This window comes from Lactuca serriola, chromosome 5 (assembly GCF_051521515.1).
Source record: "Lactuca serriola cultivar US96UC23 chromosome 5, Lser_US96UC23_V15, whole genome shotgun sequence".
In the NCBI taxonomy this organism is placed as follows: domain Eukaryota; kingdom Viridiplantae; phylum Streptophyta; class Magnoliopsida; order Asterales; family Asteraceae; genus Lactuca; species Lactuca serriola.
In genome coordinates, this window is record NC_136412.1 from 325,366,733 (window position 1) to 325,378,044 (window position 11,312).

Consider the following 11,312-nt stretch of genomic DNA (forward strand, 5'->3'; position numbering starts at 1 on the left):
CGGAGATGTCGTACCCCAGTCTATTGGGGCGAGGTTGGTCACAGGGTTATAGGGCGGACAGAGGTGGTCCTTCAGACTATGGAGATGATTCAACAGATCAGACAGAGATTGCAGACTGCTCAGAGTTGGCAGAAGAGCTTTGCTGACGAGTGTCGATCCGAGTTGGAATTTCAAGTCGGCAATATAGTGTTACTGAAGTCTCACCTTGGAAAGGTCTGATTCACTTCAGGAAGAGCGCGAAATTGGGTCCTCGATTTATCGGGTCATTCCGGATTATTGCCAAGGTTGGTAAGGTGGTGTGTAGATTGGATCTTCCTGAGGAGCTCAGTCAGATCCATAACACTTTCCATGTTTCGCATCTGCAAAAGTGTATTTTGGATAAGTATGCAGTGGTGTCCTTGGATGATATTCAGGTTGATGAGAGCCTGAATTATATCGAGAGACCCGTAGCTATTTTGGAGAGGAAAGTAAAGGTTTTGCGTAACAAGGAAGTACATTTGATAAAGATATGATGCACGAGCATTATTCGGAGTTGTTCTCTGTTGAAGACTTCAAGGACGAAGTCTAGTTCAAGTGGGGGAGAGTTGTAACACATCGGTTTTCAGGTATTTTAAAATTCATCCCTTGGTTTCAATTATAAGTCAATTTGGTCCCTAAAGCCAAGAATTATGAGTTGAAGGCCTAGTGGCATTTTGGTAAATTGATTTGGAGGAGTACGCTAAGCGTACATGTGTGTACGTTGAGCGTACTTAGGCGTGCCCTAGTACGCAAGGCGTACACTCGTTGGGCGTACTCATGTCAGAAGGAAACCCTAGATTTTAGGGTTTGGAAGGTATTTAAGCATCATGTTGGCTCATTTCCTTTTCACTTTTCACCCTCCACTCCTTTGGAACGTTTTTGCAAACCCTAATCTTTGGGTGTGCTTTTTTTAGCTCAAGTGTGTGATTTGTGGTGTGTTCTTGGTGTGTTAAAGGAAGAAGATGACTCTTGGAGAAGCTTTAGTGACGGAGAAACTTTTAGATCTGGGATTTCTACGCTCTTGAGAAGCTCCAGAAGGTATAAAGTTTCAATCTTGCATTGTTTTGTTTTAGATCTTGCCATGGTGGAAATCTATGTGTTTTTGGTCCCCTTTCTTGGTGTTAATGAGTATATGCTACACCAAGACCAAATGGTCCATCCTTTCTGAAGAAATTAGGTGCAATAAGTCATAAAAATGTTATCTTGGTCCTTTTGGTGTATGCATGAAGTCTTTAGTGTTTAAGACAAGCTAGAATCTTGATGTTGAGCTTTATAAAGACATTCATCACCATAAAGTTGGAAAGTTTATGGTTTGGAACACCTCTTTGGACCTAGATCTGAAATTTAGACGTTGGACTGAATGTAATAAGTCCTTAATCGCGTTTTGAATGGCTACCATGTACGTTGTACCAAGGCATACATTGGGCGTAGGTGGTCAAGGGTGCGTTTCGTGTCAAGGTAGTGTACGTTAAGCGTACAATTGAGTGTGCCCCGCATACTCAGCATGTTGGGTTGTCGATTTGGGCTCAACGTTTTTGGCGACCTTTTTGGTCTTGGATGCTTAGGCCCTTATTTGTCCATCTGATTAGGTGTATTTTGGGCCAAGTGAAGTATTGACCTTGGAGTAATTCCCGATTACGAGTTAGGCCTAATTTGGAAAATTGAGAGAATTATGGGCCTTGTGTGATTATTTATTGTTGGGCCTTTTGGATCAAGATTTAGGCCTGGATCTTAGCCCATCTAGGGAAAGGGTAAAAGTGGCCATTTATCCAAATTGTGGTTTCTTAGTCAAGGATTGTAATCTAGTTATTAATTGGATGTCTATTTTTTTTGTTTAGTGTGGGGATTTTAGTGAGATAACCTGGGTGAGGTGATTTTTCCTCACTGTACTTGCGGTTCGAAGGCACCAATATCGGCCCTTGGATTGATATCCTGGTGTGCATGTTATGCTACGGTGATCAGTTAGATCGGTATCCTGGAAGATAGGATGATGCTATGCTTAGTGATCTATAAGATTTGTTAATTTGTTTGCTAGGTGGTTAATAGTATGGTTATCTGTGTGACGTGCACATGTTTGGTTGGTAGTTGGGGCTTCATTGCTTTGTACGTAAGCCAACGAGTCGGGGCATTCCAACCCGATGGTTGAGGGCCTAAGGTATTCCATCCCGAGGATGATTGTACGCATAGTATGTTGGCATTCAAACCCGATGGTTGAGGGTCTGGGGTAATCCAGCCGATGGTTGATTGGACCCATAATGTGTTGCCATTCCAACCTGGAGGTTGAGGGGCCTAGGGTATTCCAACCTGATGGTTGATTGGACCCATAGTATGTTATTATTGTGTGTGTGTGTGTTACTTCTTTTGTTGGTATTTTGGAGGAACTCACGAAGCTTTGGGTTTACAGTTTTGGATTATGTTCCAGGTACATCAGATGATCGTGGGAAGGCAAAGACATGATCATGCACCTCCTCATGTTGTGTTTTGTAATTTTATGAAAAACTCTGATGTTTAAACTGTTTTGAAAACTACAATGTAAACAATTATGATTTTTGGTTGGTTGAAAAAATTTAAATTTTTATGAATTTTTACGTATGTTACACCAATTTGCGGAAGGTATATAAGGATATTAAACCATAAGTTGGTTTTTTGAGTTGTGTTGATCAACCAAGAGCAAAATGAGAAATAGAATTTTCTTTTCGAAACCTAAGAGAAAGATAATTTTATTGTATTACAATTGAAAGAAAGAAATTTATCTTTGATCTTCTTTGATGCATAGCTTCTCAAGATCATTCGTTCTAAGGTATAAATTATGCACATTTTCATTGCTTGAAGGTATGAAATTCAACCAATAGATACCCTACTTCTTTAATATATAATCAGTAGATTGTTTTCATGAATGAAGATATTTAGGTGTTGAATTAAATGTTATTGGCATCCAATATATTTTGGTAACACCTAATGACAGCTAACTTGATGAAGAGTCCCACCCTAATAACTTTGAAGTCAAAACCGTTAGGTTTATGGCCTTACAATGAAAGTGTACATGATGTACGGAAGGAAAAATGTTTTCTTAAGTTAGGTATTGTTAAACCCGGTGGGAGACTTGGCCAAGAAGTACAAATAGTCAAACGGCCTTATTATGCAATTATGCAATTCATACAAAAGGTATTGTTTGGGGTTAGTTTTTAGTCCTTAATTGTACGACCTTTTGAGTTGTTTATCAGGTTGTACGATTTTGAAGAGTATGTTACAACAGTTTTAAAATGATGAACAAGATACACATCTTCTTATTAACTTTACTTAATTACTTGTATACTTTTTGGCAATGTATATTCTTGTTCTTAATGCCTCCGGCTATATAGATGATCTTGTACCTTGAGACCATAACACAGGTTCCTATACGTATACTCAATTGCAATTGATGTTAATATATCATTTTTAACATAGATCCCTAAAAATAAAAAAAACAAATATTACGTGTCTTTTCTAGTTGTATATATAATGTAATGTCCGTGTGAGGCGCTATATCTTTTAGTCATTTGTAGAGGATGATGGAATACTATTCAAATCACATTTGGGGTGTTCTGGTAGATAAATGAGAAAACAAAAGAAATTCTAAGAGTTTTCATTTAGAAAATATTAAGGGATATATAAATCTAAAGTATGTTGCTATTTTGATATTTTGATTTTAGAAGTGAAAAATGGAATATGCGAGTGCACCTTGGGGGTGATACCGACAATTTAAACAAATATAACAAGTTTGTGAATAACCGGAACAAAGTTATACTAATAAACACAATGCTTTCATTTATATAAAAATAATATACAAACTAGTTCAAGAATAAATTATTTTATGTATTATTTTTATGGTACATTTTAAATCAACAACAACTACTTAAAGTTTATTAAAATTGATTTTTTTAGTTATTTTAGTTAATTTGGATTTTAATTGATATAATATGTTACTTTTATAAGATATTTAGATGTTTATAAAACAATTTTTGTATAAAACTGATGACATATTTAAAAGATTATGACGATGGTTATGATTAAATTTGGAAAGTTGGAAATGTAGATGTTATAAGTTGGACAAAATTTAATTGTTAATAAAACTTGTGTGGAATGGAGATAACCGAATATAAAGGTAGTGATATTTTTTAGTTTAGTAAATAAAATTTATAATTATAATTATACAAAGCTCTAAGTTGATTGGAGCCATTTTTCAAGTTGTTTGGAGCCAAAGCAACCGTGCCTACATGTCATATAATATGAAGTCAGGTATAACCGTAAGATAATTATATATGGAAACTTAAAACCCTAAATCTTGCATATCTGAAATCTCAGTACTTAGTAGTATAAATAATAACCTACTTACATTCACATTCACAATAGACTGCCGACCCAATTACCCCATTCACCTATCTTCGTTCCCTATCCCTTTTCTTTAACCCCTTCCTCCATCGTTCATGTTTTATAATTAAGGTGATGTGTTGTTGATATACGTAGCTATTGTTTCTGTTAGTTCCTCTTCCTGGTTTGTGTGTTTTCTTAATTGAGAAAGCTAGATCGAAAACAATGGAGCAGTATGAAATACTGAAGGAAATTGGGAGTGGATCATATGGGGTTGTCTGGGGAGCATGGGATGAACACACAGATGAAGTGTTTGCCATCAAGAAACTGAAAATGAGGTGCAACTCGGCCAAAGAATACATCAACCTGACAGAAGTCAAGGCACTGCGCAAGATGAATCATCCAAACATCATAAAGCTCAAGGAAATCATCAAAGAAGACGACAGTTTGTACTTGGTGTTGGAATACATGGAATGCAGTCTGTGCGAGCGTATGACATGCAGGAAGAAGCCTTTTTCAGAGGACGAGATCAGAGACTTGTGCTTCCAAATCTTTCAAGGTCTGGCATACATGCACGACAACGGCTACTTTCATCGTGACCTCAAACCGGAGAACCTTCTTGTTTCCAAGGATGTAATAAAGATTGCTGATCTTGGTCTAGCTCATGAGATGAATGGCAAACCGGCCACTGATAATATTGGGTCCCGCTGGTATAGTGCCCCTGAAGTTCTTCTTGGGCAAGAATACGATTCTTCAGTTGATATGTGGGCAATGGGTGCAATCATGGCAGAACTATTTACACGCCGCCCACTGTTTCCTGGTAAAAATGACGGAGATCAAATGTATAAAATCTGCAGTGTGATCGGCAGTCCAACAGAAACCACATTCAGCATCGTAAATAGCAACTATCTTGTATTCCCACAGCTTCCTGGTGTCCAACTTTCTTCGCTGTTACCATCAGCAAGCCTGGAAGCACTCGATCTGATTGCCACGCTTCTTTCATGGAATCCATCCGCGAGGCCGACAGCTATGGAGGCACTTGAGCATCCTTTCTTCTATACCTGTTACAAAGTTCCTCCACCCCGACCCATACCTCTGGTATTCAAAAGTTGTGCATTTTGTTATCAAAGGGAGGAGGATCCAACCAAACAACTGATTCGTCTGCTCCCAGAAAATCCATTTTATGAAACAGTACTAGATCCTTCAGAAAACATGATTCGTCTGCTCCCAGAAAATCCACTTTATGGTTCCGAAGCGTTAGATCCCTCTGAAAACTTTAGGCATCTGCTTCCAGAAAATATGTTAGATGGTTCCGAAAAAGAAGACCCCTCAGAAAACATGGTCTCTCTGCTCCCAGAAAACTCATTACCTGGTTCAAAGAATTGCGGATTGTTAAGCCAAATGGAGATGAAGCGGGATTCGTTGAAGCTAAAAACAAGAACAAAGAATTACACAATTGGTTTGGAAAGTGATGCAGTGCACATTGACGAGCTGGAGATAGCATACATTGATAAGTTGGAGAAGAACAAGAGGGGTACTGGAAAGAGACTCAACTTCAAGAGGATCAAAGGAAAGAGGCTCAACTAACAGACATAACTCTTGACGGACGGATCTAACTTCAAACTGCGTCCCTTTTCCTCAAAATTTAGTTTGTTTCGGGTTTTAGAACTATTCTTTTTTTATTGTAAATCCACTGGTTTCCATCAATCATGTGAATGGTTAGCAAATTAATTAGTGTGTCAATTTTAGTTTTTAGATAATTGGCAAAATATACCTCTGGAATTTAACATGAACCTATATACAAGATGGAATGTAACCTTGGGATTTAATATGAACTTCCGTAATTTGAAAATTCTAAAACAGTTATAGTATTTGTGCTTCCCTTTTGGTGACATCAAGAAAGGGATGTAACCGAAGAACTGATGCATCGATTTGCTCCTAGAACCAGAAAATCCAGTTTACTAATTTATAAGTCAGAAGGATGCATAGTAATGGTTATTCGATATTAAAGATGCATGGTTGAAAGTTTTATTGCATTTATATAAAAATTTCATGTTGAGAGCTTTAAAAGTATTTTTGAAATTTCATTGAACGACTATAGCCATTTTCAAAGAACCAAACTAAAATAAAAAATCACTCTTGTGTTCCGTTATTGCACTTGGTTAACGTTTGAATACTATATATATATATATATATATATATATATATATATATATATATATATATATATATATATATATATATATATATATATATGTAGGGTTAGGTTCATGTGAGACTACTTGATTTTGTGAAATGGGGAGACCAAATCTTGACCACTCATCTTAAATAATCAAAGGCTGATATTAATTCAGCTTAAACCATAAAATAGGCGGTGGCAATTTTGTAAATTAATGGAACTTTGGGATTAGATCAAGACACGGAGGGGCATGAATGGAATTTTGCATTCTTTTTCGTTCAAAACACAAAAACACCCGGTACGAACACTAAAACCCATTTGATCCAAATCTCGATCATCGTTCTGCTTTCAAATCTCGATCATTGTTTTAGACTCCTTATTCTCATTATACCTGAAATTCATCTTCCGATTCTTACAAGAAAACCACTCGATAATCAACTAGAACATTAAAAACCTTTTGATTTTGAATTTGATATCGCATCAAATGGCTCATTCTATAGATTCTGATTCTGATTTTGTATCAACAGCTGTTCCAAGTAAGTATAATACTATAAACCTCTTGTTCTTACTCAATAAACCTATCTGTTCTTATTATAGAAAGTTTTTTCACTTTAAATCGTTGTGTGTCTTCAATAAATGTCTAATAATCGAGATAGTTCACTAGCGACTTATATGTCGAAGTCAGGATGTATTGGAATATAGCATTATAAAGCATACAATCTAAACATAAATCTCAATATGTGATTTATATAGAGTCTATGTATCTAAATGTTAACTCTACAGAGTGTTCTAATTATTTCTCATTTCATTTGATCTAAATATTGTTAATCAAAATCAGCAAAGATGTTATGTTATTCTAACTAACTGTTCATCATTTAATTAGATTTAGATCCATAAATTGTCTGATACTATAGATTTTGGTAACACAAATCTCTTATTATGATTCTAGTATAGTGTTCAGCCAAAAAAAATCTTTGTATTCTAGTGAATTTTATGCTGATTAATAAATAGAAATTTGTTGTTATGTATTTATAGAACTGTGACCAGATTATATATCATAAACTAATATGAATTCTAATGGAATATGTTGTTATTGATGCAGCTAAAAAAGTGCAAACAAATGCAGCTGTAATAAAACCAAGGAAAGAAATTTATATCGATATAGGTATAAATTGTGATTACTTTTAGATTAAATATTATAATTGCTTTTAGTAACCTCTAAATGCTTTTAATAAATATTCTAATTGTTTTTATTTGATAATTTTCTTCATACAGATTTAGCGAGTCAAGATAGGATTAAAAAAGGTATGAACACACTTTCTTTCAAATAATTCATAAAAAAAAAAAAAACAAATGTTTGGATTTATTTTTCTAAGTTAGTTATTCTGAATATTCTAATTTTGTTTTATCATATATTCTAAATGATTTTAATTGTTAAATTTCATGATAAAAGATTTGCAAATTGTAAATCATAAGAAAAAGAAGGTAGATCTTATGTTGATTGATAAATAGAAATTTGTTGTTATGTATTTATAGAATTGTGACCAGATTATATATCATAAACTAATATAAATTCTAATGGAATTTGTTGTTATTGATGCAGCTAAAAAAGTGCAAACAAATGCAACTGTAAGAAAAACAGGGAAAGAAATTTGTATCGATATAGGTATAAATTGTGATTACTTTTAGATTAAATATTATAATTGCTTTTATTAACCTCTAAATGCTTTTAATAAATATTCTAATTGTTTTTATTTGATAATTTTCTTCATACAGATTCAGCGAGTCAAGATAGGGTTAAAAAAGGTATGAACACACTTTCTTTCAAATAATTCGTAAAAAAAGCAAATGTTTGGATTTATTTTTTTAAGTTATTTATTTTGAATATTCTAATTTTGTTTACCATATATTATAATTGATTTTAATTGTTAAATTTAATGATAAAGATTTGCGAATTGTAAATCAAAAGAAAAAGAAGGCAGATGAAGGAAAATCAAAGAAAAAAATTTAAAAAAAATGTTGTTACTTCTGAAAGCGACTCTGATTCTTCTTCTGATTCATCCTCACATCATAGAAAAAGAATTAAAAAAATGTTTTTGGATTTATTTTTTTCGGTTGATTATTATGAACATTCAAATTGATTAAAATAAATATTCTAATTTATTTCAATTTTTAAATTTATTCATACAGCTAAAAATACAAAAAAGAAGAAAAGACTTGAAAAGAAAAAAAGACACTATGTTTCAGATTCTTCATTTTCACAGTCAGAGACATCAGAGTCAGAGACATCCACAACAGAGAGTGATAAATATGGTAAAATATGTTGTCTTTTATAATATATATGTTGACATCCAATAAAAGTATATTATATTTTTCTAATAGAATAATTATTGATGCAGATAAAGTAAATAAAAAGAAAAAAAGAAAAGTCAAAAAACATTTCAAGCGCCACAACAAATTAATCCATAATGATGTAAAGCACAAAAAGAAAAACCATGTTTCTGATTCTTCAACAGAATCAGAGACAGAATCATATACACAGTCAACGGGTAAAATAATCTAAACTTTTTTTTCCTGAAATATGATTTTATACTTTACAATTCCAATATTACGGAACAATAGAAATATTAGAGTGTTTCGAAGAATAGTTTTCATAGCCTATGTTTGACATGATTGCTTATGGATCATAACTAAAATTCTAGGTATTTTGATGTGAAAGTATTTTTCTATTGTTTATTGATGTGAAAGTATGTTTCTATGATATGAAATGTTTATGGTTTATATTACACATTCTATATATTATTATATCATAAATCATGTAATACTTGATTTTTTGTGTTTTATTTAGCTGATATAGGATTTTGCAACATTTGAGTTTAATTTTTTATAAATAATATAATTTGAATAAATATCTACATTGTACTTAGATGATATAGTATTTTTGGATTAAATTTCATAGAATATTCTGATATAATAAGTGTATACGTATAATATTCTGTTGGAATATTACTTTGTAATTAAATGATATACGATTTTTGGATTTTTGTGGTGTTACTAACATTTATGAGTGATGTAATGAATTAGATGATGAATCTGATGAAGAAATCTATGTAAAAAAGAGAACCGGTGATAGAAAATATGTTGAAGGAGTGACAAAGATTAAAGAAGCAAAAAGGAAGAGGAATAGTAGGGACAATCGTGCAGCAATAAAGAAACAAAAAATCGTGAAAGAGCAAAAGATTGTGAAAGATATATTGAAGGAGTTGCCTTCAATAAACACTAGATCGACACCTGGATTGATGACAGATGCTATAAGTTCTTTGACATCAGAACAAAAGGATTGGGTGAAACGGATGGGATTTAAAGCATTTTTGAAGATCAACATTAAGAGTATTCCCTTAAAACTTTGCCATTTTGAGCTTAAGCATTATGATGAAGGCACAAACAGTATTCTGATTAAAGGAAAAAGAATAAAGATCACAAAGGAAAAAATTAATGAAGTGTTTGGTTTACCCAAAACTGGAAAAAGCTTATTTGACTTGGACATGGTTAGTGAAGATCATCAAGTGTTTGATGGATGGATGAAGGAAATTGAAGGTGGAAAGGAAAATGCAACAAACTATATGTAGTTTATTCAAAAATCCAAACAAGTGGATATGAATTTCAAGCTGGGTTTCATAGCTTTATTTGTTAATATATTTGCAGAATCCATTCCTATGGGGACAAACAACTTGGTTCCAGTTAGACGAGGCAAAATGTTGGGTCTGGACTGAAGAAACAAAGGGGGAGCCACTTACCACACCCTATTGGACTAATGTTGAAATAACCCAATCACCGCCAGCCCAACAACATGAACCAGCCCAACAACATGAAGATAGCGTAAATGAAGAACCCTACACGCCACTAACTAATAACTCTCAATTTGAACATGTAACAGGTCATCCAACGAATGAAGATTCGCCATGGTCAAACTCGTCTAGAGTTGACTCACGAACAACTCTCCCAGGTCAGACCTCAGAAGAATACGAAAGAAGTGGGTTAATAGCTTCGTTCGATGATACTCCAGCAAAAGGGTTCCGATCAATTAATGAGATCTACCATAACACATCAAGAATGAATGATGCAGAACTACAGGAGATGTATGAAAGAAATCAGGAACTGTTGTTAATTGATGATGAACCCACGACATATCAAGAAGCATCGACTGAAAGGGAATGGAAGCAAGCAATGGAGTCTGAGCTGAGGTCAATTGAAAGGAATAACACTTGGACTTTAACCAAGTTGCCATCAAACCGTAAGGCAATAGGGCTAAAGTGGGTGTTCAAGCTAAAAAGAGATGCAGCTGGAAACGTGATCAAACACAAGGCCCGCCTAGTCGCCAAAGGGTATGTCCAAGAAAAGGGTACTGACTTTGAAGAAGCTTTTGCACCAGTTGCACGATTGGAAACTATCAGGCTGATTCTTGCTCTAGCAACAAAATAAAATTGGCTTGTACATCACTTGGATGTCAAGTCTGCATTTCTACATGGAGACCTTAAGGAAGAGGTATATGTCTCTCAGCCAATCGGATTCTCAGTTAAAGGAAAAGAGAATATGGTATATCGTCTACATAAGGCACTGTACGGATTAAGACAGGCTCCAAGAGCTTGGAATGTAAAGCTGGACCAATCACTCAAAAGGCTGGGATTCACCAGATGTGCACAGGAACAAGCTGTCTATAAGGTACATAAACCCAACCTAGTCCTCACTGTAGGAGTTTATGTGG

General features: G+C 34.2%; 1 pseudogene; it reads left to right on the forward strand.

The window, feature by feature from the left end:
* The first annotated feature begins 4,593 nt into the window (after positions 1-4,593).
* On the forward strand, positions 4,594-5,955 carry LOC145050935 (cyclin-dependent kinase F-4 pseudogene; annotated as a pseudogene).
* The last annotated feature ends 5,357 nt before the right edge of the window (positions 5,956-11,312 follow it).